Source organism: Protopterus annectens, chromosome 11.part0 (assembly GCF_019279795.1).
Source record: "Protopterus annectens isolate FY-2018-M chromosome 11.part0, PAN1.0, whole genome shotgun sequence".
Classification (NCBI taxonomy): Eukaryota; Metazoa; Chordata; order Ceratodontiformes; family Protopteridae; genus Protopterus; species Protopterus annectens.
In genome coordinates, this window is record NC_056745.1 from 1,446,481,834 (window position 1) to 1,446,496,896 (window position 15,063).

The window sequence follows — 15,063 nt, forward strand, 5'->3', positions numbered from 1 at the left end:
ATGGGGAATAGAAAATTTACACCAGGCCTGCCACCCATGTCCCTTAGGAAAGAGATACCCATGTCCCCAGGAAAGAGATACCCATGTCCCTAGGAAAGAGATACCCATGTCCCTTAGGAAAGAGATACCCATGTCCCTAGGAAAGAGATACCCATATCCCCAGGAAAGAGATACCCATGTCCCTAGGAAATAGATACCCATATCCCTAGGAAAGCGATACCCATGTCCCTAAGAAAGAGATACCCATGTCCCTTAGGAAAGAGATACCCATGTCCCTAAGAAAGAGATACCCATGTCCCTTAGGGAAGAGATACCCATGTCCCTAGGAAAGAGATACCCATGTCCCTTAGGAAAGAGATACCCATGTCCCTAGGAAAGAGATGCCCATGTCCCTTAGGAAAGAGATACCCATGTTCCTTTGGAAAGAGATCGCTAATAAATGCCTGGCTGTCAATGTCCTATTCAGAAACAGGATGTCGTTATTCTTCTGGGAAAACTTGGCTAGGCTTAGAAAGGCCCCATCAGGTCATTAGTCTGGTAACAATCTATGAATCTGTGAGTAAAATACCACCATGGAAGCATTGCACAGAGAAAACTATAAAGCATCTAAGACAAGAAGAATCACTGTTAGAAGAAAATAGAAAAGGGAATGCAATACATCATTAAAATACTTAGAAAGATAGGTGTGATAAAATCAACATACGTTATCAAAACGGACCAAGATTTATTATATGCTATTGCCAATAATAAACTGAAAATATCAGCATAGGCAGAACAACTTAGAAGGTATGTAGGTAAATATAAAGGAAAATTAAAAATAAGCAATTTATGGATACCAAAAAAGATTTTATAGAGAACTGGGAAACAAAGCAAAGGAACAGAAACACCTGCAAAAAAAAAAAAGAAGCAATAGGTACATTTTGTAGAAGTATTTATGAAGGCCCTGTTGGGCATAAGAAAGATGCTAAATGGCTAAAATAATTAAAAGAATCAGTAAGGAGCTCTAAAGTAGATGATATAAAATGGGCTGAAGCAATGGCCAGAGAAACTGAGAGAAAATTAGGAAGAGCTCCTAAATGGAAAACTCCAGGCCCCGATACAGTACCTAACGTCTGCTAAAGGCATTAACATTGCTACGCCAAAATGCAGCCCTGAGTAAAAATTACTTAAATATGCATCCCAAACAGACACCAAACTGGTTAACAACAGGAAAAACAATAATCTTCATTGAGTGAAACTGCAAGTCATCCTAAAAAGTATAGACCAATAATTTGCCTCCCTACAATATGCAAACTATATACTAGAATTTATGTGAACAGAGTTTATAGTCATTTAGGGAAAAAAATCAATTATGGCAATAGAACAAAAGGGTAACAAAAGGAAGTCATATGGAACAAAGGATTATTTGTTGCCAAATAAAGCCATAATAGAGAATTTTAAAAAGGGAAGAATCTGTAGGGCATGGGTAGATTGCAAAAAGCATTTCACAGCATCCCACATTCTTAGATAAAGGAGTGCTTACAGAGGTATAAGATACACCCTAGATTGAACAGTTACATTACAGTAACTATGAAACAGTGGCAAAACACTTTGCAGATGAGTCATGACAAAGGACAAATGATAGTCCCAGGGATAAAAATTCAAAGTGATTCTCTGTCATCACTACTGTTTTGTCATGCCCTTGACCCATTAAGCTACTTACTAAACAAATTATGCAATGGTTACATTTTGGCTCCCAGGAAACCAACTCTGTTAAAAATCATCTTAACTACTTTTCATGGATGACATAAAATTGTATAGTGTGTGAGATAAGCTACAAATGGATAAAACTTTCTCAGATGATATAAGAATGTCATCTGGTCTTGATAAAAGTGTGAAAGCAAAACTTATAAGAATCTGCAGCACCAAGAAAATATTAATCTGGGACAGGAATGTGATATAAAAGAACTTGAGCAAAAGGGAGTGTATAAATATTTGGGAATAGATGATGGATTGGAATAAAACATGAGCAAATCAGAATAAAATTCAGTAAAGAGCACTACAGAGGACTAAATCTTATATTGAAAACCTGCCTTGATATCTAGGAATAAACCCGTGTGCTCTTGCTGTTCTAACTTACCGTTTTGTGGTGATTTACTAGTCCCAAAAAGTATTGGATCAGTTGGACAGGAAAACAATAAAAACTACTTCATGCTTTTCATATGGTATATAAAAATCCGTATATACCTAGGTTATATATTCCCCGCTCCAAAGGAGGTATGGGCCTTCTTGAAATCGATTACATGTTTAGATCTGCAGTCATGGAACTGCATAGATATTTGCTGACCACACTGGATCCAAACAAGAGAAAGTTTTAAAACATGAGGAAAAGAAGTCTAAGATAACATCCTTGCTCAGTTTAGCAGAAGCATTTCGATGTGAAATGTGTATGGAAATCAAACCAGAATTAGACAAAAATCAGATAGGAACTGAATGTGCCAAAAAACAGAAGAAAAAATATAAGGCAAAGGATCAGACAAGAAGGAACAAAAATTAGAAAATCCATAAATATAATGGCAAGTACAGAAATCTCTAGGCCCAACATCATGCCAACCAAGATTTGGAATGGTTAAGAAGAGGTGAACCAAAACCAAAAGATGAAAGGTTAATAATGGGGGCCCAGGATAGTGGACTACAATACACGTTGGTTTACAAAGTCCACTGAATGTGGGAGAAACAGACAAATGCAGGTGCTGTAAAAAAGAACTGAAAACAGTCACACATCTTGCTGTTGGGTGTGATACACTCATGGTAAAGGGCCTGTTTACTAAAAGGCACAATAATGCGGCAAGACTATTGCAGTGGAAATTATGCAATCACTACGATATACAAGTAGCTGAGAAACATTAGAAACATGAACCACAAATCATTATAGAGAATGATGACTTTATATCATATGAGATGACCCATTACCAACAGTTCAAAAACAGATGAGAGAAAACCAGATATAGCAGTCCATGAAAAAAAGGACAAAAGTAGCATTGATTGTTGAAATTGCTATACCCAATGATTACAGTGTCTCACATGCAGAGAGACATAAAGTAATAAAATATCAGGATTTGCAGGCAGAAATGAGAGCTATGTGGAAGAAAGATAGCCACACCATTCCAATAGTAGTAGAAGCAACAGGCTCATACCTCTCAACTGAACAGATTATTGTAGAATGTCCAGATTTTTGTCTTGTATTTTCGGTCTGTTCATCATAAAATTTGTGGTTTTCTGGCAAATCATTGAAGATGTATGTCACTATGACAGACATTTGAGTTTCAGACTTTATACCCTTCAGAAAATATATAACAATGCAAAACCTGTTATTCTAGCAACTTTTTAACTTTATAGGAGCAGTATTTAAATTTTGTCCCTATTTTTGGCCTTTTGTCCCCCCATTCTTTCTGGGATTGTCCAGATTTATTTTATTGAGAGGTTTAGAGGTATGAACAGGCCTGATAAAAAATAATTTACAGTCATACTTAGGTATGCTACCAGTACATGCAACTCCATATGAATTACAGAAGGAGGCCATTCTGGGCACACTGTGGGTGCTGTGAAGAGCACTTTTGATTTACATCAAAGACTGAAACAATACTAAGTTTGTGAACTTTCACTGTACCCTGACTTAGGAATGGGAACCATTCTAATCATGGGACTGGAAACCCAAAAGACTTAGAGAAATTAAATTTAACAACACCATAATAGAACATGTACCATAAGTCAAACTCCTTGGAGTAATCATAGATCAAAGACATACTTCTGAAAAGCATGTTGATTATGTCACAGAGGCTACTAACAAAAAATTGGAAAGCTGGATAGCACTCAACCTTATCTAACTGGAAAATCACTCAAGACACTGCACGAGCACTTTTATTACCCACTCTATTGTATTATTCCCTATTTACCAACTTACCAAATCTTACTTCTGCAAATTAGAGCAAACTTATAACAAAGCTGCAAAATTTGCATCCAGTACTCCAAATAAAGCACACCACTGCATAGCTCTCAATAAATACAATGGTTAGAATTACACCAACTCACTCTGACTCAACTAAAGCTTGCACACAAAATCCAACACCAACCAAATATAGGACCATCACTTTACATCTTGGTTGAAAACTATGTCCCGACAAGACAGTTGTGTTCACAAAGTTAAAACCAAATAGCTAAGTCATATATCCTCCTTGGAGGCTCACTATACTGTGTCCATGTTGCCAAACTATGGAATTCCATCCCACATGGTATTACAAATGAGACAAACTAGGACACTTTATTAGAGAAACTAAAATTCTGTCTTACCAAAAACTAGCCCTATTCTCAGACCTGACACTCTAACAAACTAACTGTATATTTATAACACTTTCCAATTCACCTGTCTCCTACATAGCCTAACATTTGTCCTACTCCACCTTGCTTCCCTTTGTCACCTTTTTAATCACATTTGAAATTGTGCTATATACCTGCATTTTTGACTGTCAAATTATTGATCTTTCACTGTAGTACATATTGTAATCTTGACTAGGTGCTTTTCTCCCTGAGTCACTGCTAAAAATAGACTTCTGCTCACTTGGTCTATCCCAGCCAACAAATGCAAAATTAATAAATAAATGCATCTGCAGAGTTCAGCAATGTCCTTGCCTTCTGCTTGTGGTGGTGGATAGACAAAGTTGAAACCATTGCTTTGATGGATTTTGATATCTCAGAGGTATTTATAGTTTTGTAATAATGAGTCTGATTTGCCTGATATGGACTGTGTCCAAGCTTTTTGTCTGGAAAACAAGAGGCTTTAATTCTGTTGAAATCCATGAATGAATGTTATGTTATGACCATGTGATAGGCTTGTAATGACCAGTAAAGTTTGGCATTACTACATTTTGTTGCATGAGCTAAAAGCATTTACTTGAATGATTTGTAGGTGAGTGTATGAAAATGAATGTAGGTCTAATGGTGATGATAATGTCAAACTTAGGCAAGTGTTTTAATATCAGGAGAGAAGCAAAATATTCTGTGCATAATGTGCTGTTAGAGTTGTGCCTGGATATGGACAAATATTGTCTAATATAGTTAGGAGACATTTCACACATACACACACATTCATTCATTAATTCTCTCTAACATTACCGGCTTAATGCAGTACAGGGTCTCAGAGGTGCTGACGTCTGTCCTGCTACTTAGTGATACAAAATGCAGAAGCTCATCTTGAACAGAAAACCAACTTACTGCAGTACAGAGACACTGCATACAGCTACAGGTAATTTAGGGAATTGCTAATTCACCAATGAGACAACTTTGTGATATGGCAAAAAGTGAAATACCCAGAATAAATGCATGTGTATATAGGGAGGATGTATAGATTCTACAGAGAAGGTACACTTACTAAGAACCTAAGTGGAACACCAAGCACTTTGCAGTGGAGAGCCAAGTACTATAAAGCATGAATGGTAATAACTGTGACAGCCTGACATCACTGACCTTTAGAAATATATTGTAACAACAGTAATTTTATGCATTATGATATGTGGACTGCAGTCTTTTAATTCATATTATTGGAATCATAGGAGATGACTAGGCTATTGACCCGGAGGTCATTTAAAGCCTAGCCTTTTCAATCCAATGTAATACTGTAGAGGTACTAGTCAATACCCAAGATTGCATTTAGTGATGACTGCCCATGTTCAAGAGGGTTTTGAGCACTATCCCTGGTAATAATTTACAGTGCCCCTTCCACTCATCCAGGCTCCTCCTGAACAGTGTCATAGAGGTGCTCTGTTTCTCATGAATTGGTAGCCTGTTCCAAAGACATGGTAGTCGCTGGGAGATAAATCTATCCCTCCAGCATGTCCTATTTATGTCACAGGCCATATTTAAGTCCCTGGAACGGGTAGCCCTAGATGCATTTGATTTATGGATATGCAGTAAGTTCATTAGGTTTGGGTCTTGGGTTGCTCTGTAGGACAGGCATAAGTCTCTCCTAAGAAGTCTATATGATACAAAGTACAGTGACAGGGATTTTAGTCCATCCATGTAAGGCACATGCTAGAGGCCCTTGATATTCTTTGTTAGAAACCTCTGAGGTCTTTCTAATTGCTGTAGATGCTTAGTACTGTACATACCAAATAGGGTGATATACTCAATTATGGGCCGATAAGTGCCGAGTATAGGGGAGTTATAACTTATTTTGCTCTTGAGGCAATTCCTTTACTAATCAAGTGAGCTACATGTAAAGCTTTCCTTACAATGGTAGACATGTGGTGGTCAAAGTTAAGGTTGCAATAAACCTGTGATCCCAGGTCCCTTACCACTTCATGGGTACTTAGGGTATGTTATTGATTTAATAGTGTGAAGGGACATTATTTATACCGAAGGGAATGATGATGCATTTCTTTGCATTCAGTTTGAGACCATGACTAATACACCAGTCGTTGGTCTGTGTGAGACCATCCTGGAGTATACTGACATTGTTTGGGGATTCAATGATTGCACCTAGTTTACAGTCATCTGCAAACTTGGTCAGCCATGACCCTTTAGTTTTGACATGAACTTTGGAGAAGTAGAGGGCCGAGCACTGACCTTTGTGGTACCCCGCTGGTATCAGGTCTGCTGATTGATGTGGAGTCACCCACTTTGATAGTGTGTGTCCAGTTTGTGAGCTAGCTGGTAACCCATCTTACAATGAAGGGGTTTACATTCAGTTTGCTAACTTTATCAGTAATGTCTGAATGTGGGATTGTGTCGAAAGCCTTTGCCAAGTCAAGGTATACTGTGTGCACAGGTTTACCCACATAAATGGCCTTAGTCACACTTTCAAAGAAATCCACCAGATTTAACAGGCAGGATCTGTCCTTCATGAAGGCGAATTGGGTTGGATCTAGGGTTAGGAGGTCATCTATGTCTTTATTTATGAGGTCCACAATGATAGGTTCCATGGCCTTACAGATGAGGCTGGTCAGGCTTATGGGTCTGTAATTCTGTGGGTCAGTTGCTAAGCCACCTTTTTGGAGGGAAATATATATAGCTGTTCTCCATTCCACAGGAACAAAGGCTGTGGTTAGGCTGTGACTGAAAAGGGTACTTAGTGGTGATGCTAGTTCATGTTTTAGCCTGTTTAGAAGACAGCCTGAGATGAGCTCTTGGAGGATTTGACAAGTTGACTTATTTGCCTGTTAAGGTTGAGGAGGATGCATTTCCATTGTTGGGTCCTTGTCTTTGTTTTCTTGGACAGCAACTTTTTGCATTTATTGTACAGTTTGTTGATGCTGGAAGTCCACCATAACAGCTTCATTTTACTTGGGGATCTGGCTTTGATTCTATCTGGTGCAGCAGAGTTTATACACTTATGCAAGCAATTGTACAGGGCTTTAATGTAAGCTTTGGCGTAGTTACCACTTTCAGCTTGGGGTGGGGAATGGTATGCATTTATACTTTCACCTAGGAGGGTATAGTTTGCCATGGCGAAGTTTTTAGTCTGATTTTACCCTCTGTGACTCCTGGTTTTAGTGCCAGCTCGAAGGTCACTGATTTGTGGTCAGTTTTAACTAATGAGGGTCCCACAGTTGCAGCAGTGCATAAGTTTGTCATGTTAGGACAAGATCTAATATATTTGTTCCTCCTGTCGGGGTATGGACAATTTGATTCAGGACATTTGAATTCACAAATTCAACAAACTTTTATGCTTGAATGTTTGGGCTAGAGTAGGTTTCCTGGTTGATGGTGGGATAATTGAAATCCTCCATAACCAGTGTGTTCAGTAAAATTTGGATTGTCTTTAGTTTGGTTAAGTACGCTCTGTGGGTGTTGTGACCTATAGAGGGGGATCTATAAATGGCTAGGACTTGAATAGGGACCTTACCCACTGTAACCTGGACTTTGTGTAACTCTATGGAGTTGTCCAGTCTAACTAAAAGTGAGGTGAATTTATCTCTAGTGTAGATTGAAACGCTGCCTAATTTGGTTTTCACATGTTCATTTTGCAGTCTAAAGGTGTAAAAGGCATTGTAGCCTTGCAGGGCTGGGGTACTCCCTGAGGCCTTAAACCAGGTTTCTGTGACTGCACAGACATTTACATCTTCTAGTGATAGAAGTGCTTCCAGGGAGTGCAGTTTTTGGTTTAAGCTCCTAGCATTTAGCAGCATAAGCCTTATTTGTTCTGATTGGTTAATTTCATGGCGGTAATGTTGTTTTCGAGACCTTGCCTAACAAAAGGCACTATGGGGGTGACAACAGCCTTTGCTAGCAGCCATAAGCCTAGGGGTGCCAGGTGCAAACCGTCTCTGGCAAAGTAGCGAGGTTAGTCGAGCATAGCTTTCCAGTTAGACAGGAACTGAATCCCCTTGGAATGAGACCAAAACCTAAGCCAATTATTGAAATCAATCATTTTTTTTGTTTATACTATGGTATCATTCTAGGTGAAGGTAGTAGGTTGCTCAAAGCTAGGGACATACCTGCCTAGGACACATACTCAGAGAGCTTGACCATGTCTCTCTTCATATAGTCCAGTGAGGTACATCTCAGGTCATTCACACCAACATGAACTATGACAGAGTCATAACGGTACTTGTTGCTGAGAGACCTGAATGCATGCGTGATTTGGCAAATCCTGGCGCCGGACAGGCAGCTGACCCCGACCTTCTTTTTGCCCAACCTGGTAAGTGGGACATCCGTGTGTCTCACTATTGAGTCTCCAGTAACAAGAAAACTTGTTTTTTGAGTGTTACACCTTACAGGCTTGGTGGGTGAGACACTGGTGTTGCTATGTGTCATGGGAGACTGTGTTAACTGTAGCAGAGTTATCTTTTGGAGGTCTCTGGTGTTTCAGTAAGTTTTTCGAGAGAACTCTGCATATGAGGATTTAATAGAGACTGTGAATATTAATAGAGACACTGTGATAGCACAGCAGGAATATAATTTTACTTGCATCAAACAGGGTATTACAAAATGAGAATGGAAATGTTATTCCTACTGCACGTGTATAGTAGTAGTGTATATTCTAAAATGTATTATATACAGTATGTTGTACATTATATACCTGTGGGAAACTGTAGTCATAAAACGAATAATCGTGGTAGTAATTATAGTGATCCAAGCATTTGCACTGTATACCATGACGAGGTCTGCACTACTTTAACCAAAATGTATCCTAGATTTTTTTATAGTATAGACGTGTTAGGAATTATGTTTGCTGCTAACATGTGAATAGTATGTTAATGGGATGTAATAAATGTTACAATGTACACTGAGTTGCTGTGTGAAGGAAAGTTTTGAAAGAAAAATATCTAATGCAAACTGTTACATAGATCAATTACTCCGAAGCAAAAAGAGAGTTGTGCAATATAAAAAAAATGTTTTAAGTGTTTTCCGTTACTAGAAAGAGGTATATAGGTTGGAAGCAGTCGGTTTTAAAAAATATTGACCATAAGGAACAAAACTATATATATTGGGGATATATTGGGGATATAAGTGACAGCTCTGAAGTATAGAATGGTAACAAAATGATTTGTAGGATATGAAATATAAGGAAGAAATGAGGACTTGGAGGGAAAAGTTTGAGAAATTGAGAAGTTTAATGACAAAGAATTAAAGCATCATGGAATATTTGTCATTCTGTAGAGCTCTGCTACTTCATAATTAGTGTTGATTTGTAATTTGTGGTTAGAATTTAGTTTCTAAGATGACTGAGCCCCCATTCCCAGTTCTCAGGACTATATCACTGTCTCTACAAGGACTCATTAGCAAAATACATCAAAACAGATATTTCCTTCTCTGTGGAGCTCCCAGTTTCTGAGCTGGTTGAGCTCTCCATCCCCAATTCTCTGGACTACATTACTTGCATTGCAAAGATTCTTTGCCAAGCACATAAAATAAATAAGTACTTCCTCAGTTGCCAAGCTCCTGATTTCTAAGATTCTTATTCTTTTGGGCTATTAGTTATTTAACTTGACTAGAGAACACTGTTCTGTAATTCCTACAGGCCTTCATACACTGTTTAGATACGTATTTTGTTTACTGTTCAGAATACTTGTTTACTAAACAATATTTCAGATTTAACTCCCTGGTTATCACTACCTTACATTTTTTCATGAGCTGCCTTTATAGGTATGTATGTATATATATATTCATACAATACGCAGATGACTCAACCATCATCTGCTCAGTCCAGTCCCTACCCAAACTGCAAAAAGTCACACAGGAAGCCTTTTCCTCTGTTGAAACTTGGTTATCCGATGCCCAATTAATACTCAACTCAAACAAAACTAAACTACTTATCTTCCAACCCACCAAACATACTCAAGACAACTCTCACTTTAACATCACAGCAAAAGACAACACCACTATATACCCAACTGAACACACCAAATTGCTAGTAGTGGAAATAGACAATAGACTAAAATTTGATATTCACATATCCATGACCATAAAAAAGTCCACAAAAAACTAGGAGCATTATACAGAAATAAGCAACTTCTCACCAAAGCAGCAAAGATTTCAATAGCAAATTCCCACCTTATCTCCACCCTACTTTATGCCTCTCCAATATATACCAACCTAAGGCAATGCGATCTAAACAAGCTAGAGACCTGCTACAACAAAATCACCAAATTTGCCACAGGGGCATCCTACCGTAGTCACCACTGTCTCTCACTTGCTGAACTGGGCTGGCTTGAACTCCCTCACCTCCTTCAATGGTATCAACTATCACTCGCCCATAAACTAGTAAACCATCCACTAAATGTCCCATCCCTCCAGAATCTACTCCAACCCTATCGCACCACGAGACCACTAAGATCCAGCAACAAAAATCACTTGCAGATCACTAAAGCCAATAACTCTGCTGGTAAAGCACTATTCTCTTGCGCCATAGCCAAATTATGGAACTCCCTCCCACCCACAATTACCTACGTACCATCATGCACCCACTTCAAAACTTTACTAAAAGCGCACCTAAAAACATGCTGGTTATGCCCTTGCAACTCCCACTCTAATATCACCCACCCCATCCAACCACTACCTTTCTTTCCACCCCACTAACTACCTTGATTATAGCAAGCTCAGATGCTCATAAGCCTAGTACTTATTATACAGCAGGAACTTCTTATTGTAACATTTGTTAATGTCTGTTATGTACTTCGCAGATAAAGATTCTAGTTGTCTACTGATGTACTAGGTTCTTCATCTGTAAATATGTTTGTAATTAATTGCTATGTTAAATTGTTAATCGCTATGTAATCCAATGTAACTACTGTCTGTTTATTTTAACTGTGGAGCATTTCTCCCCAGGCCTCCGCTGATAATGGACGTACGTCCAGTCGGACACTCCCGGTCAACAAATGTAAATATATATATATATATATATATATATATATATATATATATATATATATATATATATATATATATATATATACATATATATATATATATATATATATATACATATATAAATGTGTGTGTGTGAATGTCTCTCTCTCTCAACATATATGTGTGTGTGTGTGTGTGTGTGTGTGTGTGTGTGTGTGTGTGTGTGTGTGTGTGTGTGTGTATATATATATATATATATACATATATATATATAAAATGTGTGTGTGTGTGTGTGTGTGTGTGTGTGTGTGTGTGTGTGTGTGTGTGTGTGTGTGTGTGTCTGTGTGTGTCTATGTACCTATATTTTGTACCAATATTTATATATATATATATGTGTGTGTGTGTGTGTGTGTGTGTGTGTGTGTGTGTGTGTGTGTGTGTGTGTGTGTGTATAGATATATCTCAAAACCGCAAGGTCATCCTTATGCTGAAGTTGCTAGACTGAAAGAAAAGATCAGACATGATCAGACTTGGAACTTGGCACATGAGAAACATGAATCAAGGAAAACTAGGCATTGTTAAATCTGAAATAAGTAAAACCAACTAGTATATACTTGGTATAAGCAAACTAAAGTGGACCGGACAATTACATTTCCAATTGGATGAGCACTGGGTTTGCTATAGTGGCCATGAAACACAGAGAAAGAATGGAGTTGCAATCATCGTGAACAACAGATTCACAAAAACAGTGCTGAAATATAATGCCATCTCCAACAGACGGATCTTGATTCGCTTTTAAGGAGCACCAATTAATATGACTATCGTGCAGGTCTACACCCCAGTAAGTGATGCCGAAGATGATGAAATTGAAGCTTTCTGTGATCAGCTACAAAATGAGATAGAACAAACATCCAAACAAGATTTACTAATAATTATGGGAGACCTGAACATGAAGGTAGGACAAGAAAATGAAGGTCCAATGTCCGGAAAGTGCAGTGTTGGAGACAGAAATGAGGCAGGCAACAGATTCATCAAATTCTGCACAGCCAACAGCCAGGCAATCATGAATACATTCTTCCAATATCATAAGCATTGACCTTACACATGGACATCACCAAACAGGTTTTACCACAATCAGCAAGATTATATATGTGTCAACCAAAGATGGAAGTCAGCAGTCTTGAGAACTAGAAAGAGACCAGGATCAGACTGTGGCACCGATCATGAACTTCTGGTATGTAAAATCAAAGTGAAGTTACAAAAGAAAAGAGTTAATCAGACAGCCAGGACAGATTATGATTTAGATAACATACCCAAGGAATACTGGAGAAGACTTAACTGATTTGAAGTACTAAATGCAGAAGATAAAGTCCTCAAAGAGCTCTGATTTGACATAGACAACAATAACAGAGAAAGCCAAGAGAACACATTCAAAGTGAGTCAAAAAGAAGAAACCCTGAATTGACCAAATTGTGTTATCAAGTTTGGAAAGAAAGAAAGTGGCCAACAGACTGGAAAAGATCTATTTTTGTACTGATTTTTAAGAAAGGAGATGCCAAGAAATGTGGCAACTACCAGAAAATTGATCTACTTTTGCACACAAGTAAAATTTTGCCAAAGATAATCCAATGGCACTTGTAGTAAGAGAACTGCCAGAATCTCAAGCAGGATTCAGTAAATGACAAGGGACAAGCATTATCACTGCCGACACTCGATGGAAACTAGAAAGGACTAATGAATATCGAAAACCTATTTATTTTTGCTTTATCGACTACAATGAGGCCTTTGACTGTGTCAGTCATGAAACACTATGGACAATTCTATTGCAAATGGGAATACCAAAACACATCATACAGTTAATAAAAAATCTTTATGATGGCCAAGAAGCTAAGGTTCAAATAGAATATGGAAACACAAGTTGGGTTTCAGTTCAAAAAGGTGCACGACAGGCCTGCATCTTGTCGCCATATTTGTTCAATCTGTATGCCAAAGCCATATTCCAAAAGGCTATTCTAGAGGAGAATAACATTGGAATACATGTAGGTGGAAGACTGATAATCTGAGGTATGCCGATGACACAACACTGCTGACTGAAACAAAGGAAGATATGGAACATCTGCTGAGGACAGGAAGAGAAGAAAGTCAAAGGATGGGACTACAGCTGAATATGAAGAAGACCGGGATTATGTCAACTGACAACATCAATAAATTCGAGCTTGATGGAGAAGAAATTGAGATGGTTTCAAATATGAACCTTGTGAGGTGCCCCTGTGACCACTGATTCGACCAGCACTCAAGAAATATTATGTTATTTGGTGCTGGGCGAGAGTATGAAGTCTCTATATAAAATATTCAAAAGTAACGACATCAGACCGCAGAGAGGAAGAACATCAGACCGCAGAGAGGAAGAACATCAGACCGCAGAGAGGAAGAACATCAGACCGCAGAGAGGAAGACTAGTACAGTCTCCCGTACTCTCAGTTGGCAACTACAGTTGTGGATGATCCAGAAACAAGATCGAAGGAAGATTGACTCATTGGAAATGTGGTGCTGGAGAAGAATCTTGCATATGCCATGGACAGTAAGATGGACCAATAAGTCGATCATAAAGAAAATTAAACTGGAAGTGCCACTTGAAACACAAATAATGAAACTGCGTTTGTTGTGCTTTGATCACATGGTTCGAAGGGAAAGATCACTGGAAAAGGATATTATGATTGGAAAGATTGCGGGTACAAGGTGCAGAGGAACACCACTAATGAGATGGATTGATATGATCATAAAGATGACATGTCGCATGTTGGAGGATCTCATCAGACTAGCAGAAAACTGAATCGTTTTTAATTCTTTAGTCTATCAAGTCACCAAGACTCAAAGTCAAGTTGATATAGATAGATATGTATAGATAGATATATAGATAAATAGCTATAGATAAATATATATATATATATATATATATATATATATATATATATATATATATATATATATATATAGCTATTTATCTATATATCTATCTGATTCTATTCCCTTATGCTCCTCTCCCATCTTTGTTTCCTTCGAGTTACTGGAGTAATTGCTTTTGATAGGCAGCTGCCCATGTGAGAGCAAGTGAAATATTGGCAGTCATTTAAGCAGCCATGATTGAGATTGCAAATGCTAAGTAATCTGCTTGTAGTTTTCATATGTGTGTGTGTGTGTGGGGGTGGGGGGGGGGGTAGTGTGTGCTAGGAAGGAAAATGTACCAAGGACCTAGTTTGGCTCGTCTTACACTTTCTGAAAGGTGTACCAGACCTGTAAAACATAACAGGGCTTTTTAACTTTAGAGTGCTTTTGGGGGGTCCTCAATTCTATTTGGGGGTACCAAATTGGGGATTGTACAGGGTACCATCTGACATAACTTCAGCTATGCTGGCCACCACAATATTCTACGTTTATTGACCAGACCAACCAATCAGATCTCTTTCTGTACTGACAAACTTAATCTTTCACATGTTACTGCTGCTAAGCATTGCCTGCAAGTTTGGTAGTTATATGATGAAACTATTAAACCAAAGCCCAGCCAATCAGGCCTCTCTCTAGACTAAGGAAATCACCCTTTTAAATGTGACTGCTGGTGAACTTTATTTGTTGCAAGTGGACTCATAGGAATCATGGGAAATACAAGACAACTGAGTCTTGCGGCCATTTATGCCTTGTCAAAATCCCCCATTAGACTGTACCTCCTTTTTGAAGGAG

At 38.3% G+C, this 15,063-nt stretch overlaps 1 protein-coding gene across 1 annotated transcript in view; it reads left to right on the forward strand.

Annotated features, from left to right (window-relative positions):
* The window catches only part of WNT16 (Wnt family member 16), a 296,964-nt gene that overhangs the window by 32,573 nt on the left and 249,328 nt on the right, over positions 1-15,063 (forward strand). The window lies entirely within an intron of this gene.